We start from the raw sequence: 14,811 nt of genomic DNA, 5'->3' as shown, positions 1-14,811 counted from the left end.
GGAAAGATAGGCTTGACAGGGGTGCAGGGAGGGAAAAGGCAAATTTAGAAGGGGGAGAAGGGTGATGGCCAGTGAGACAGGATGAAATTCCTGAAAGCCATGGGCTGTGCTGGGTCTGCCTGGGAGGCAGCTGGAGTCCCCAAGCCCTCATGGAGGGGACTGTGAGTGTAAGGAGAGAAGGGAAAAAGGTCTTTTGAAAATCTGCTGTGAGGAGCCCCTCTGGATTCTCTCTGTCCCTCTGCTAGAAGTTGATACTCTCTGCAAGCCAGTTAAAGTTCACTCTGGCAAGGGAACATGGCCCCACACCTGTCTCTCTTTCCTCCTGAGTGATAATCAGGTCTTTCAATTGCCAACCTGAAATTCTCTCTTCCTTCTCGAAGGTGTGGAAATTCAAGTAATCTGATGGGTTAATCCCCGTCCTATGATTATGGAATCACATCCTTGTGTCCCAACTTTTTAAAAAACCATTCCCTACATCCCATTCTTCCCTGCCTTTAGTCCTAGGAAGCACTATTCAGGATAAACCATGTTAAATAATTTACAGTACTTTATCCCAAGCACTGAATAGATCCTCTCCCTCCCCAGACTGAAGGCAGTTGTTTAAATGACTGCAGATGTCAGAATCTCAACCCACATGGGTCTGAGAGTCAAGGGCTCAGGATTGTTATGTTTCTTTGTGCTCAAGTGCTATAGAACTCAGATGTCAGGTGTTGAAGAAGGAAAACACTTTTCCCTTCTTTTATAATATAATTACAGTTAGATGTGCATTCAGTGACAGATACCTTATTGTAAATCTCATTTTTCCCCAATTGTTACTGTTATGAGTTGAACTTGTTCCCATACTGCCCACTCCCCCAAAAGATATGTTGAAATCTTAACCCCCAGGACTTCAGATGTGACCTTATTTGGAAGTAGGATCTTTACAGACGTGACCAAATTTAAATGAAGTCATTAGGGTGGGTCCTGATGGCATCACTGACTCAATGGACATCAGTTTGCGCAAGCCCTGGGAGATGGTGAAGGACAGGGAAGCCTGGTTGGTGCAACTGCAGTCCATGGGGTTGCAAAGAGTCGAACACGACTGCACGACTGAACAACAACCACCACCCAAGATGACTGGTGTCCTTATAAAAAGGGGAAATTTGGATCAAAAGACAGATACACAGAGGGATGACAGTGTGAAGACACGATGGGAGAAAGGCCATGTAAGTCAAGTGATGCATTTACTAGTCAAGGAAGGCCAAGGATTGCCAGTGCATGCCAGGAGTTGGAAGACAGGAGGAAAGATCCTTCCCTGGAGCTGTCAGAGAGAGCATGTTCCCTGCAATGCCTGATTTGGGGCTTACAGCCTCCAGCACTGTGAGACGATAAATTTCTGTTGTTTTAAGCTACCCAGTTTTTGGTACAGCCAGCCTTCTGTTTCCAAGACTTTCTATCGGCAGTTTGGTTAAATCCAAGGATGTGAAACCTAGGGATACAGAGGGCCAAATGTATTTGTTGAACTATATCATTTTATAAGGGACTTGAACATCCATGGGTTTGAGTATGTGGGGCAGTCCTGGAACCCAGCCCCCCTAAGAATGACTGTACTTTATTAGAGCAGCCCTAGGAAATTAATACAGTTCCTAAGATAAACATGTTTCAATGAGTAATATATGCTACCACTTCCAGACAGATGATCAAGATTTTTAAAAATCAACTCAAAAGAAACATGACCTCAGAGGCATGTTAATTAATGTCCACCATGCATGTTATGCCAGGCAGTTCACTGGAATAAGAAAGTCATAGTGTCGCTTCACGGAGAAGGCAATGGCACCCCACTCCAGTGCTCTTGCCTGGAAAATCCCATGGACAGAGGAGCCTGGTAGGCTGCAGTCCATGGGGTCGCTAAGAGTCAGACACGACTGAGCGACTTCCCTTTCACTTTTCACTTTCACGCATTGGAGAAGGAAATGGCAACCCACTCCAGTGTTCTTGCCTGGAGAATCCCAGGGACAGAGAACCTGGTGGGCTGCAGTCCATGGGGTCACTAAGAGTCGGACATGACTCAGCAACTTCTTCACTTTCACTCTTCACTTTCATGCATTGGAGAAGGAAATGGCAACCCACTCCAGTGTTCTTGCCTGGAGAACCCCAGGGACAGGGAAGTTGGTGGGCTGCCGTCTATGGGGTCGCACAGAGTCGGACACGACTCGAGTGACTTAGCAGTAGCAGCAGCAGTGTCGCTTCATTCAGCTCGCCTTAGGAAGAGAAAGGGTCATTCTTTCATCTGTTGCTCCCTGTTTCTCCAGTTTTAGGGTCCACATTTAGGGGAAAGTCCCAGTTCCCTGAGTTTGCATATGCACGGTTGAGAAACTCTTCACCTCCACACCCAGGCAGTGTAAACTAAGTATCTCAAAGCCAACAAAGGATTGTTGTGGGTCCATAGATGCCATTAATGGACATTAGAAGTCACCTTGGTCTCATCTTCTCTGACAAGTGGGACCCTGAGGCCCTAAATTACCAACATAACTTGCCAGAGGTCTCATAGAAGGTTTTACAACACTTCTTGTGAGCTTTAAAGGTTGTTCAGTTTTAATGTGAACTCAGCTGTGAGTTAAGGATGTGAAAATGAGAACTATTTGAAGAATTAATTCATCCTGCCCACTGCTTGACTTTCTGACTGAGCTGGGGTCAGAGTTGAAAAGCAGCAGAATATTTTACATTGGGAAGGGTCACAAAATAAAAACAAACCCATTGGAAAGATCTGTTTAGTTACCTGAAAGAAAACCTCCTAATGGCACATCCACTTTGGAAGACAGTAGGCAATTTCTTAAAATGTTAACTGTAAATTTATCATAAGGCCCAGCAAATCCATTTCCAGATATCTACCCAAGAGAAATGAAGGTATGTCCATACAACAACTTGCACACCAATATTCATACAACATTATTCGTAATAGTTAAAAGGTGGAAACAACCCAAATATCCATTAGCAGGTCAATGGATAAACAATAGGTGACATATCCATACAATGGAATACTATTCAGTAATAAAAAAGTGAAATACCGATACATATGGCAACATGGATGGACTTCAGAAACATTATGCAAAGTGCTAAGTGAAAGAAACCAGACACAAAAGAAGACTAAATGTATGATTCCAGATACATGAAATGTCCAGAGAAGTCAACTTTTCAGAGACAGAAAGTAGTGGTTGCCTATGGTGGAAAGTGGAAAAAGATTTAGAGTGACAATGAACTGTACATGGGCAGGGAGGTGATCTTACTGAGATGATGAAAATGTTCTAAAACCAGATTGTGATAATGATTGGACAACTTGATAAATTTACTAAAAAATACTGAATCACATGCTAAAAATGGTTGAAATTTATGCTCAGTAAATTATGCTTAGTAAAGCTGTTTATAAAAAGAGAAAGATGAAATAATATTTAGTCTTTAAAGGGAAAGAAATTCTGATACATGCTACCTCAAGGGTATTATGCCAAGTAAAGTAAGCCCGTCAATAAAGGACAATTGCTGTATGATTTCACCTACACGAGGTACCTAGAGTAGTCAGATTCCTAGGGACAGAAAGGAGAATGGTGGTTGCCAGGGCCTTTGGGAAGGGGCAGTGGGGAATTATTGTTTAATGGGTACAGTTTCAGTTTGGGAAGATGAAGAAGTTCTGGAGATGAATGGTGATGGTGGTTGTACAGCAATGTGAATGTGCTTAAGGCCACAGAATTGCACACTGAAAAAAAGTTAAAACAGTCCATTTTATGTTATATATATTTTATCACACATAGAGAGAGATCACCTGTGTCACTCTGAGAGACCTGCCAGTGTCTGAAAGATGCAGCAGGTCTGAGAAATCTCATGTATCTTTAGGTCAATGAGCTTAGTCATTCAAAAGGCCATCGGTTTTTAAACTCCCATAGGAGATAGATGGATCCATAATTCTATAACATCACAGAAACTCCAGGCTGTTTGCTGCCAGATAAATCAGGGTTGAGAAAACATCGCATGCTTTACCGTGGTTCAATAGCCCCATCACTGAGACTTTCCCCTTGTCTTCCCCAAGGCAGCTTCGGTTTCGGTTTTACTAGGTCAGTAGGCTTCTGAGTGTCAGACCTCTGTGTTGTTAACTTTTACAGAAAGCTTTCTGTGGAACGTTACCTCTGAGATCAGTTGCCAAAACCCAACCATAAGGATGTCATCCCATGGACCATATCTTAGAGGTTTTTACTTAAGGTAAGCCAGTGCTCTAAATCAAGTTTTCCTGAGTACTTTTCAATGATGGGGGAAGAAAAGGTGGGGAGGGTTTTTTCCATTTATTTAAAAAGAACATGACATTTGCCATCTAAACCTGTTGAAAAAGTGTTTCCTTTGCATATTCACCCCTCAAGTGAGGTGGACTTATCCCTTGTCCCTTTTCCCTTTTTTTTTTTCTTTCATTTTTCTTAGATTCTCATAGGAAATATATCACAAAAGGATCTCAGGACAATTTTTTGGGCACAGAGCATTTTACCAATAACCAGCTTTGGCACTTTGCAGGAGTAAAATCCTGTTTTGATACAATACAAGGGACTCGGAGGGGAGGCCTTATTTCTCTCCTTGGTATACCACATGGTGAAACTGAAAAAAAAACACAACTAACCTTCTTCCTCCTTTCAGGTTTCTGAGTGCAAGCACTGAGTCAAGAGACAGATGTTGCTTGATTTCTGCATGGGGTGGGGTGCAGTCATGTTGGGGAGCAAAATAAACCTTCCCATCTAGGGCCTTCAGGTTGTGTGCAGCCTCCTTTTATTTCAGGTCCAGAGTACGTAATTGACACAGGATATCTGTCTATGCCAACCCTGCACCTTCTACAAACACTGACTCTTAGTAGTAAATTACTTCTTCCCAGGTCATAATGTCACAGAATGAACTTTCTCATTTTGCATCAAGTAGTGGGGGAAAGACTTGCCTAGGCAGACCAGTTAATAATCAAGTATAGAAGACTGGAGGGGAAAACAACAACAACAACGACTTATTTGTCTTCCGTATCCTTGGTACTAAAACTACCAGTTAGCATCACACACAGTGTCACCCGTGCTTCACTTTGTGGAGTCAGGATGATCTGCATGTGAATTTACATTCCTGACTGGGGCTGGCATATAAGAGTGGTGGCCGTGAGGCTCCTGGAAGGACGCTGGTGGAGTGCCCAGGGACCACAGAATGTAGCAAAGTCAACAAGCTTTGCAGTGACTAGTGACTGAGGGAAGGGGGACCCCATGGCTAGAAGAGGCAGCAGAGTAAAAGCTTGAGCTAGTTTTCTAGAAAGCCCCAGGCCTTGTTAAGGAATCTTTAAGATAATAACTCTTTTGACTGGCCATTGGTTTTTTTCCCCTTTTAGAAGTAGCAGTGGTGGTTGGCTGGGAGAGATGTGGAGAGAGCAGGGTAGGAAGGGGGTCAGGAGACACGTGACGGCGCTGATTACAAGTGGGCTTTGTGAGCCGTGGCCAGGGGACACCTGCAGTCTCCCAGACAGGCCTGCCCAGTAGGGGTGGTTTGAATGAGAAAACAGCTTCCAAAAAGATGTAACACAAGAGCATAAAAGGAAAAGAAAACGGTGCATTTGTGAGATGAGGGAATTGTAGAGTTTTATCTCTGATTCTCCTTTAAATAAACCTTTTATTATCTCATATTCTCACCCATAGGTCAGGGCTCACCAGATGACGAGAGAGAGAGGACTCATTACCAGGGCTCCAAGCTGGTGTTTTGCTCAAAAAGGAATTTGCTTTCAAACAGACATGTATTCACTAATCTCTTTTCTTTAAAAAAATAAATAAATAAACACAAAATCTCTTCCAACTCAGCTGACTAAGTCTGAGTGGGGATGACAGCAGCATTCACTGGCGTGATCCCGCAGAGCAAGCGTCCAGAATGAAAATAAATGTGACTTTTCATATCAGGGCATAGTGTTGCTTTGTTCGTAATTCAATTAAAGAACAGGCATTACAATGCTCTTGTATGACAGAGGAGATAATAAAGAGATTCCACATCTTCCAGGCTGAAATTCAGCTAAATCTGTGCTTGACAGGTTGCAACCAGTTATCTTAAGAGAGCCAGAGCGGACAGTCCTTGGTGTCCAAAGAGCTATACTTTGGGGAGTGAGGAGAAGCAAAAGAAAAAAATCCCCATGCCTTATATGGTCAACCAGGTTCCTGCTGCTGCTGCTGCTAAGTTGCTTCAGCCGTGTCCGACTCTGTGCGACCCCATAGACGGCAGCCCACCAGGCTCCCCCGTCCTTGGGATTCTCCAGGCAAGAACACTGGAGTGGGTTGCCATTTCCTTCTCCAAATGCATGAAAGTGAAAAGTGAAAGTGAAGTTGCTCATTCGTGTCCAACTCTTAGCAACCCCATGGACTGCAGCCCACCAGGCTCCTCCGTCCATGGAATTTTCCAGGCAAGAGTATTGGAGTAGGGTGCCATTGCCTTCTCCGGGTCAACCAGCTTAGCCCAGATGTATTCCAGATGGTTGTTTCTCATATTTGTTGACATTTTTCATAGCTAATCAAGCCTTGATAAATACCAATAGTGTGATCATATATGTAAGATATCACTCATCTGTCAATCTATCTATCTGTCTCTCCCTATTAAAATGCTCAGTCACCCAATAAGGTCATCCACTTAAAACTGATTTTAGCAGGACCTGGAAGGAATTAAGTGAGGTGTCATCATCGTCACTTTTGGAAGACCTTCCCTGACTGTGGAAGCTGAGTTGGATGTCCCTTCTTGGCTTCAATTTCCTTGTCTGTAAAACACAATTAGTGATATCTTCCCCGAAAGGTTGTTTTGAAAATTAAATAAGCTAAGTTATGTGAAATGCCTAGTTGAGAACCTGGTGTCTCAGTCCATTCAGGTTGCTATCACAAAGTACCATAGACCAGTGACTTGTAAATATTTCTCACTGTTCTGAAGACTGGGAAATCCATGATCAAGACACCAGCAGATCCATGGTCTGGTGAGAGCCCACTTCCTGGGTCATAGAAGGCTGTCTCTTTGCTGTAGCCCCACATGGTGGAAGGGGTAAAGGAGCTCTCTGGGGTTCTGTTTTATAAAGGCAATAATTCCTGCTCATGAGGGCTCCACTTTCATGACCTAATCATCCCCTCAAAGCCCGCATCTCCTAGTACTATCACTTTGTGGGTTAGGTTTTAATACATGAATTTTGGGGGGACCCAAACAATCAACCTATAGCACCTGGCATACACTCTCAGTAACTGATGGTAATATTAGAGCATGTACGTGCGTGTGTGTGAAGTCACTTCAGTTATATCCGACTCTTTGCAACCCTATGGACCATAGCCCACCAGGCTCCTCTGTCCATGGGTTTCTCCAGTCAAGGATACTGGAGTGGGTTGCCATGCCCTTCTCCAGAGGATCTTCCCAACCCAGGGATCGAACCTGCGTCTCTTATGTCTCCGACATTGGCAGGCAGGTTCTTTACCACTAGCGCCACCTGGGAAGTCCATCAGAAGCTACATCCATTCATTTATCCATTTGGCACTTTGTTTGAGGACACCCCCTATGCTAAACTCTAAGCAAGGCCTTGATGATGCAGCACTGAGCCAAACAGACCTGCTTCCTGACTCTCTGAATCAGACAGTATAAATGGAGGGGAGGAGGGTAGGTGATGACAGAGCGAAACAGGATCATGTACTTATATTGTGACAGGTACTCCAAAGGGACCATGCTTTGTAAGTTCCCAGTGCAGGAAAATGCTATCATCTAGTAAGTAAAACAAGTCTTCCTTTTGAATTGACATTGTTGCTGAGTTTGCAAAGATAAATGTGGATGTGGGAGGTGGGACATGAGACAGAAGCAGGATGTGGGAAAGGATGTCTGTTCTGTTGTGGTTTAATTTCATACTCTTGGAGGAGCAGGAGATGTGCTGGTGTGAACTTAGCGGAGTAAGTTCCTCCAGTGCCTTTTCTGGCATCAGTTGCCATCCTCTGGTGTCTCAGGGATGGATATGGAAGGAACACAGACAATGCAAGGGAGAGATGGTTTAGGGGTCTGTGCGGAAGCCACGTGGGTGGGGATTATGGAGGCAAACAGGAAGGATCCAAGGCGATCATGGAGTTAACACAAAGAGCTGCAGACTGAGGGGCAGTGGAGCTACGTCTTGGCCCTAGCTAGCAGTCCTGGTTTACAGATGAGAAAACTGGACTTCAAGAAGATTGTGTATTTACCCAGGAAATAACACCTGGTAGGTGGTAAACTGAAGTGAAAGTTTCTCAGTCACGTCCAGCTCTATGCAACCCCATGGACTGGAGCCCATCAGGCTCCTCTGTCCCGTGGTTTTCCAGGCAAGAGTACTGGAGTGGATAGCCATTCCCTTCTCCAGATCTTCCCAACCCAGGGATCGAACCCTGGTCTCCCACACTGCAGGAAGATTCTTTACTGTCTGAGCCACTAAGACTTAGACTAAAATCCAGACCTTTTTATTCCAGGTCTCTTGCCTATACCACAAATGGAAGGATTTGAGAAAATAATTGCTGAGGTCCCTTCTGTATCTTAATTTCACTATTATGAATGATCTTCACAGTACCTCTTTAATAATAAAAAGGAAAAGAAAGAAAAGAAGGAAAGGTAAGGTAAATAAGGATGGAAGGAAGGAAAGAGAGAGAGAAGCAATAAAGACACACAGAGATAGAAAGAAAAAAGAAAAAGAGAGAGGATAAAAGAAAAAGAAAGAGGATAAGAGAAAAGAAAAAGAGAGAGGACCAGAGAAAAGAAAAAAAAATCATAAATTTTATCTGTGACTTTTCTACTTTGGAGCATGTCCAACTTAATCATTTACAGAGCCGTTAAAATCCACATCAGAGTGCTCACCAGTTGAATATTCCAGCCCTCTGTCAGGGTGCTCACTAGAAGAGAAGCTAGACGTCCCTGCTGTATTATCATAATGGTTATTCCAGCCAGTGCTTGGTTATTGGTGCCAAATGTGGGGCAAGCCGTGGAGGCACGAACCCCTGAGAGAGTTCATCACGGTTCTGAGTCATTACCTCCAATATCCTCGAAGCTCCAAAAGCAGCCAGGGTGGAGGTTTCTGCTGTGTTTCATTTCGTTAACCGCTTCTGCGCTGTTGTGTTGAGCCTGTAGGTTCAGAAAGGAAACAACACATGGCAAAGAAACAGTTTACTTTGCACTGGGGCAGACAGCAAGTTAATCACCTGGCCAGTATTAGTGTCTTGAGTGTAGGTGATGCCTTGTCCTTTTATTTTTTTTAATTGGAGGATAATTACTTTATGTTGGGATGGTTTCTGCCGTACATCAGTGTGAATCGGTCATAGGCATCCATGTCCTATGTTGTTTATTTCTGTTTCTCTGTTAGAAGAAAGGAATCATGATAAAAATTGTGCTTTATGGTTCTAATGGAATTTAAGTATTTTTTAAAATGTTATGCCAGTTATTATATACACGTCCATAGGTATACATGTATCCCCTCCATTCTGAACACCCCTCCCACATCCATCCCCACCCTCTTTGTCCTTTTATTTTTGGCAGCAAACCTCCTTTTGGCCAGTCTTGGTAGAAGGCAAATATGCTTCTCCTCAAAACCTTTTCGGCATTTCCCTTTTCCCGAAGCCACGGCGACCAGACACTGCTCTTCAGGCCAATGTCTGCCTCACTGCCCTCCCCTGTCACCCACACACACACTTATTCGTTTATACTTTTGTAAAAAATTTGGATGCATTGCCTGTTAAATACAAAATCAAGGGCCCCAAGTTGTTTATTTCTGTTTCTCTGTTAGAAGAAAGGAGTCATGATAAAAATTGTGCTTTGCGGTTGTAATGGAATTTAAATATTTTTTTGAATGCTATGCCAGCTATTCTATTCTGTTTATTATTTGTTTTTCAGCCGTGCTGTGCGACACTTGGGGTCTTAGTTTTCCAACCAGGGGCTGAACCCATTCCCCTGCAGTGGAAGCGTGGCATCTGGACTGTCAGGGAAGTCTGAATTTAAATATTTTTTAAACAAAATGTTGATAAGAGGCATCTATCTCTTCCTCACACACACACACACACAAAACCCTCATTTTATAAAACAAATGTTTAAAAAAGTTGAATCTTCCCCCTCCCCGCCCCGGGTATGGAGACTCAGGAATGACATTGAAACTTGTTGTTTGTAATACATAGCAACAGCTCCCAGGCTCTCTGTGATGTAGAAAGAGCAAGCTAATAACTAAAATTGAGATATTCTGACGTGATACTACATACAAAAATAAATTGTCTCTAAAAACAGCATGTTAATAGTGCACTTATTTTTAACCAAAGTTACACTAAAACAGAAGGATCTTCTCAACACTTATCCCAAATTCCATCATTTAAGTATTTCCAAGTGCTGGAGGAATATCTAGAAATGTACAGATCAGAAAATATAGTGTATTTATAAAATAGTTAAGAGAGAAAACAAGGTCAGTTCTTACTAGAATACAAACTACTTCAAAGGAAACTGAACACCTTTTAAGGAGGAGGATACTGTCTTTCGGGTACTGGGTTATCAGAATATGGTTCTATTCAGAAATGTTATCTGTGTGTTATGGAATCCCCAGTCTAAGATATGACTCAAGACTGGGTACATTGGGTCATGTCGGTTATGTTGGGGGGGAGTAACCTCCTTTACCTTAGAAAAGATACTATTTTAAGAAGAGGCATTATTGCCATTTGTGATGCTAACCCCTTGTTCAGAATACAGACATATCCCTAGTTCCTCTTAATAACCTATGATGTGTGTATAGACTGTGCATTTATATTCACATTTTTGAATACACACACACACACACACAGTCTGTATCCTTCAAGGTTAGCAAATTCTGTACAGTTTCCAACTACTTTGCAAAGTAAAATTTTATTTTACTTTCTCCAAATGCCGTCATTTTCTGCCTCCAAAGCGTGACCCTAGGTCCCCTTTGGGCTTCAGGGAAGCTATTCATATTCTTTCACTACTCTTGGAAGTTTTCCTTAAATGTCTATCTCCCCCTAAGATTCAGTACACAAATTTATCTTAGACACACTCCCTTAAATCTGTCATCATTGACGGAATGTGTTTACCCTTCCAATGAATTTTTCCTTCCATATTTTCTTTTCTAATCAGTTCTACCTATAAAGCTCTTTCTCACCCCATCCCCACTATCTACATTCTATTCATTCTCCAAGTTAATTTTTAGGTCATTCCCCCACTCCCCCCACCATGCCCTTTCTCTCTTAATCCAGTCTACTTGCAACTCCTATACCATTCCTATTGGTCCCCTTTCATGCTCCTTCATTGTTCTTAATTATTTTAGAGTTTTCTCTCTTGCTCTTGCCTCAACAGTGAGAGATTAAAACCCAGATACCCTGATTTACACTTCTCTGTACCCTCTCTTAACCTGTATGAGTGAGCTTTGCATCTAAGAAGAGCCATAAACCATATTTTAGAGTCTTTGATGGTTTCCTTGTCAATGTTTGTCAAAAAAATATTTAGTCTGTCTGTCCTCTTACCTAGTTTATTCTCCACCTGGATCACTTTTGTTACATCTATACACACAAGGGCGCCTATGATAACCATGGACACTGGTTATCTCAATACGGAAAAGTGGAAACGGAATTCAGAGGATTCAGTGGATTATCATGCTGGCGGATGAAGAACTTGCAGCATCTACGGACTTCATGCAGGTGTTTGACTAAAAATATTATGGTAATTTTGGGTGAAAGGGAAGTAAGTTGTGTTGAGTCTGAGCCATATCTGGATCCTAGAAGCGGTTGTTACTCATTCTGAATTAACTCACTGGCCTTCTGGATTCTATATACTATATACTCGCTGAGCGACTGATCTGATCTGATCTGATCCAGTCTCACAAGCTTGTCCTGTCACAAGCAACAGGATTGATCTTCACGGTGCTGATGCAGTCTGAGTTCTCTGCCCTGGTCAAACCCTCCATGCATACCCAGGTCTCATCACCACTTTTCTGAGCCAGGGACCTCATCTTTTCCTTATGTGATTTCTATCATTACAAGCTGAAGGGAAGCCTTGTTATGTGTTATGGTAACACATAACAAGGTGATGTGTTACCAAAAAAAGTCAGTACAATCTTAGCCTCATTGCAACTTCAGGTGGTGGCATGCTGGGCAGAGCTAAGTTCTAGCAGAGCCAAGAGCCTGGACACTGTTGATAAGAAACAGCTTAAAAGACTGGAAACTGTATCACCCAGAAAAGAGGATGTGATGCAGAGAGGGAGCAATAGGATTCTATTTTTATCTATACAAGTTGGGAGATGATGTGGAAGTGGGGCTTTGCTTATATGAAAGCTATGACTAGTGAGGTTAACTTATAGGGAGGCTCTCTACATTTAAAAATGGAAGGAACTGCTTTGTAACTGGTGAGCACACTCTTAACACTTGTCAGATTTAAGGACTTGTGTTCAGATGATTAATCGAGTTATAATGAAAGAGATGCCTGCATTACATGAAGCTAGAGACACACAAATCAATTGCAAATCCAGCCTTCTTTTAATCTATGATGGTTTCCAATTTACTTAAGCCTTTCAAGAGATACAGCACCTAGAAAACAAGAGTCTGGTTTCATCTGTACAGATGAAAAGCTTTTATGCCAGCTTTTGGGAAGGGGAGAATGGAAAGGGGGAAGGTTTGTCCAGTATCAATCTGGATGGTTTCGTTTTAGTAGGTCCATCTTGAAAACAACTGTCTTTCACAAGGCAGTATGAATTTGGTTCCCTCCTTCACAACTGGTACATAACTCAGCACAGTCCCCCTTCACTATTCGTGGGGGATTGGTTCCAGGACCCCCACAGATATGAAAATCCATAGATGCTCAAGTCTTCTATGTAAAACCCAGTAGTACTGTTAGCCTTCTGTATCCATGCGTCCTGCATTTGTGAATTCAGCCAACCTTGGTGGAATTTTGACTATAAGTACACCAGGATTTCAGGCATTCTAAAACCTTCAAAAGTTTGAAAAATAATGTTTGGTTGCTTTTTCATGTTAATTGACAGTGACTTGGAATACCAAATAATTATTGTCTCTAGCCTTATCTGAAAAATGAGAGTGCTAATAGTACCTTCCTCATAGAGCTGTTTTTAACAGAAAATGAAATAATACTTGGACAGCACCTAGCACAGTGTGGACGTGGGAAGTTTCAGCCATTGTAAGCAATACACAGTTGGCCCTTGAATGTACAGGTTTAAACAGCACTGGTCCACATTTATGTGAACTTTTTTCCATAAATATATTGGAAAAATTTTTGGAGATTTGCAACAATTTGAAAAAACTTAGAGATGAACCATGTAGCCCAGTGAAATAAAGAAAAGAAAGTGAAGTTGCTCAGTCATGTCTGACTCTAGCAACCCTCATGGACTGTAGGCTACCAGGCTCCTCAGTCCATGGAAATTTTCCAGGCAAGAGTAGGTTGCCATTTCCTTCTCCAGGGATCTTCCCAACCCAGGAATTGAACCTGGGTCTCCTGCATTGCAGGCAGATGCTTTACCGTCTGAGCCACCAGGGAAGCACTATGTAGCCTAGAAATATCAATAAATATGATACAGTATTGTAAATACTGTGTGTAAATACTCTTCCTTATGAGGGATTTTCTTAACATTTCAAGATGTAATAGTTCTATCACTCCCAAAAGTTCCCTCATGCCCGTTTGTGACCATTCTGGCATCTCTCAGTTCAGTTCAGTCACTCAGTGATGTCCGACTCTTTGTGATTACATGAATTGCAGCACGCCAGGCCTCCCTGTCCATCACCAGCTCCCAGAGTTCACCCAAACTCATGTCCATCGAGTTGGTGATGCCATCCAGCCATCTCATCCTCTGTCGTCCCATTTTCCTCCTGCCCCCAATCCCTCCCAGCATATCAGAGTCTTTTCCAATGAGTCAACTCTTCACATGAGGTGGCCAAAGTATTGGAGTTTCAGCTTTAGCATCAGTCCTTCCAATGAACACCCAGGACTGATCTCCTTTAGAATGGACTGCTTAGATCTCTTTGCAATCCAAGGGACTCGCAAGAGTCTTCTCCAACACCACAGTTCAAAAGCATCAATTTTTCGGCGCTCAGCTTTCTTCACAGTCCAACTCTCACATACATACATGACCACTGGAAAAACCATAGTCTTGACTAGACGGACTTTGTTGATAAAATAATATCTCTTCTTTTCAATATGCTATCTAGGTTGGTCATAACTTTCCTTCCAAGGAGTAAGCATCTTTTCATTTCATGGCTGCAATCACCATCTGCAGTGATTTTGCTGCCCAGAAAAATAAAATCTGACACTGTTTCCACTGTTTCCCCATCTATTTCCCATGAAGTGATGGGACCAGATGCCATGATCTTCGTTTTCTGAATGTTGAGCTTTAAGCCAACTTTTTCACTCTCCTCTTTCACTTTCATCAAGAGGCTTTTTAGTTCCTCTTCACTTTCTGCCATAAGTGTGGTGTCATCTGCATATCTGAGGTTATTGATATTTCTCCTGGCAATCTTGATTCCAGCTTGTGCTTCTTCCAGCCCAGCGTTTCTCATGATGTACTCTGCATAGAAGTTAAATAAGCAGGGTGACAATATACAGCCTTGACGTACTCCTTTTCTTATTTGGACCCAGTCTGCTGTTCCATGTCCAGTTCTAACTGTTGCTTCCTGATCTGCATATAGGTTTCTCAAGAGGCAGGTCAGGTGGTCTGGTATTCCCATCTCTTCCAGAATTTTCCACAGTTTATTGTGATCCACACAGTCAAAGGCTTTGGCATAGTCAATAAAGCAGAAATAGATGTTTTTCTGGAACTCTCTT

General features: G+C 42.5%; 1 long non-coding RNA gene and 1 other non-coding gene across 2 annotated transcripts; one reads left to right on the top strand and one right to left on the bottom strand.

The window, feature by feature from the left end:
• Positions 1 to 773: 773 nt before the first annotated feature.
• On the top strand, positions 774 to 5,850 carry LOC129644631 (uncharacterized). Its single transcript, XR_008710897.1, has 3 exons — positions 774 to 1,205; positions 4,134 to 4,230; positions 5,679 to 5,850. It is a non-coding gene; the product is annotated as an uncharacterized LOC129644631 (long non-coding RNA).
• Positions 5,851 to 13,458: 7,608 nt separating this feature from the next.
• On the bottom strand, positions 13,459 to 13,530 carry TRNAC-GCA (transfer RNA cysteine (anticodon GCA)). The gene has a single exon. It is a non-coding gene; the product is annotated as a tRNA-Cys (tRNA).
• Positions 13,531 to 14,811: the final 1,281 nt, after the last annotated feature.

The sequence above is a fragment of the Bubalus kerabau genome, chromosome 2 (assembly GCF_029407905.1).
Source record: "Bubalus kerabau isolate K-KA32 ecotype Philippines breed swamp buffalo chromosome 2, PCC_UOA_SB_1v2, whole genome shotgun sequence".
Classification (NCBI taxonomy): Eukaryota; Metazoa; Chordata; class Mammalia; order Artiodactyla; family Bovidae; genus Bubalus; species Bubalus kerabau.
The sequence above is the reverse complement of the archived record's forward strand: the minus strand, read 5'-3'. Positions and strand labels throughout refer to the sequence as shown.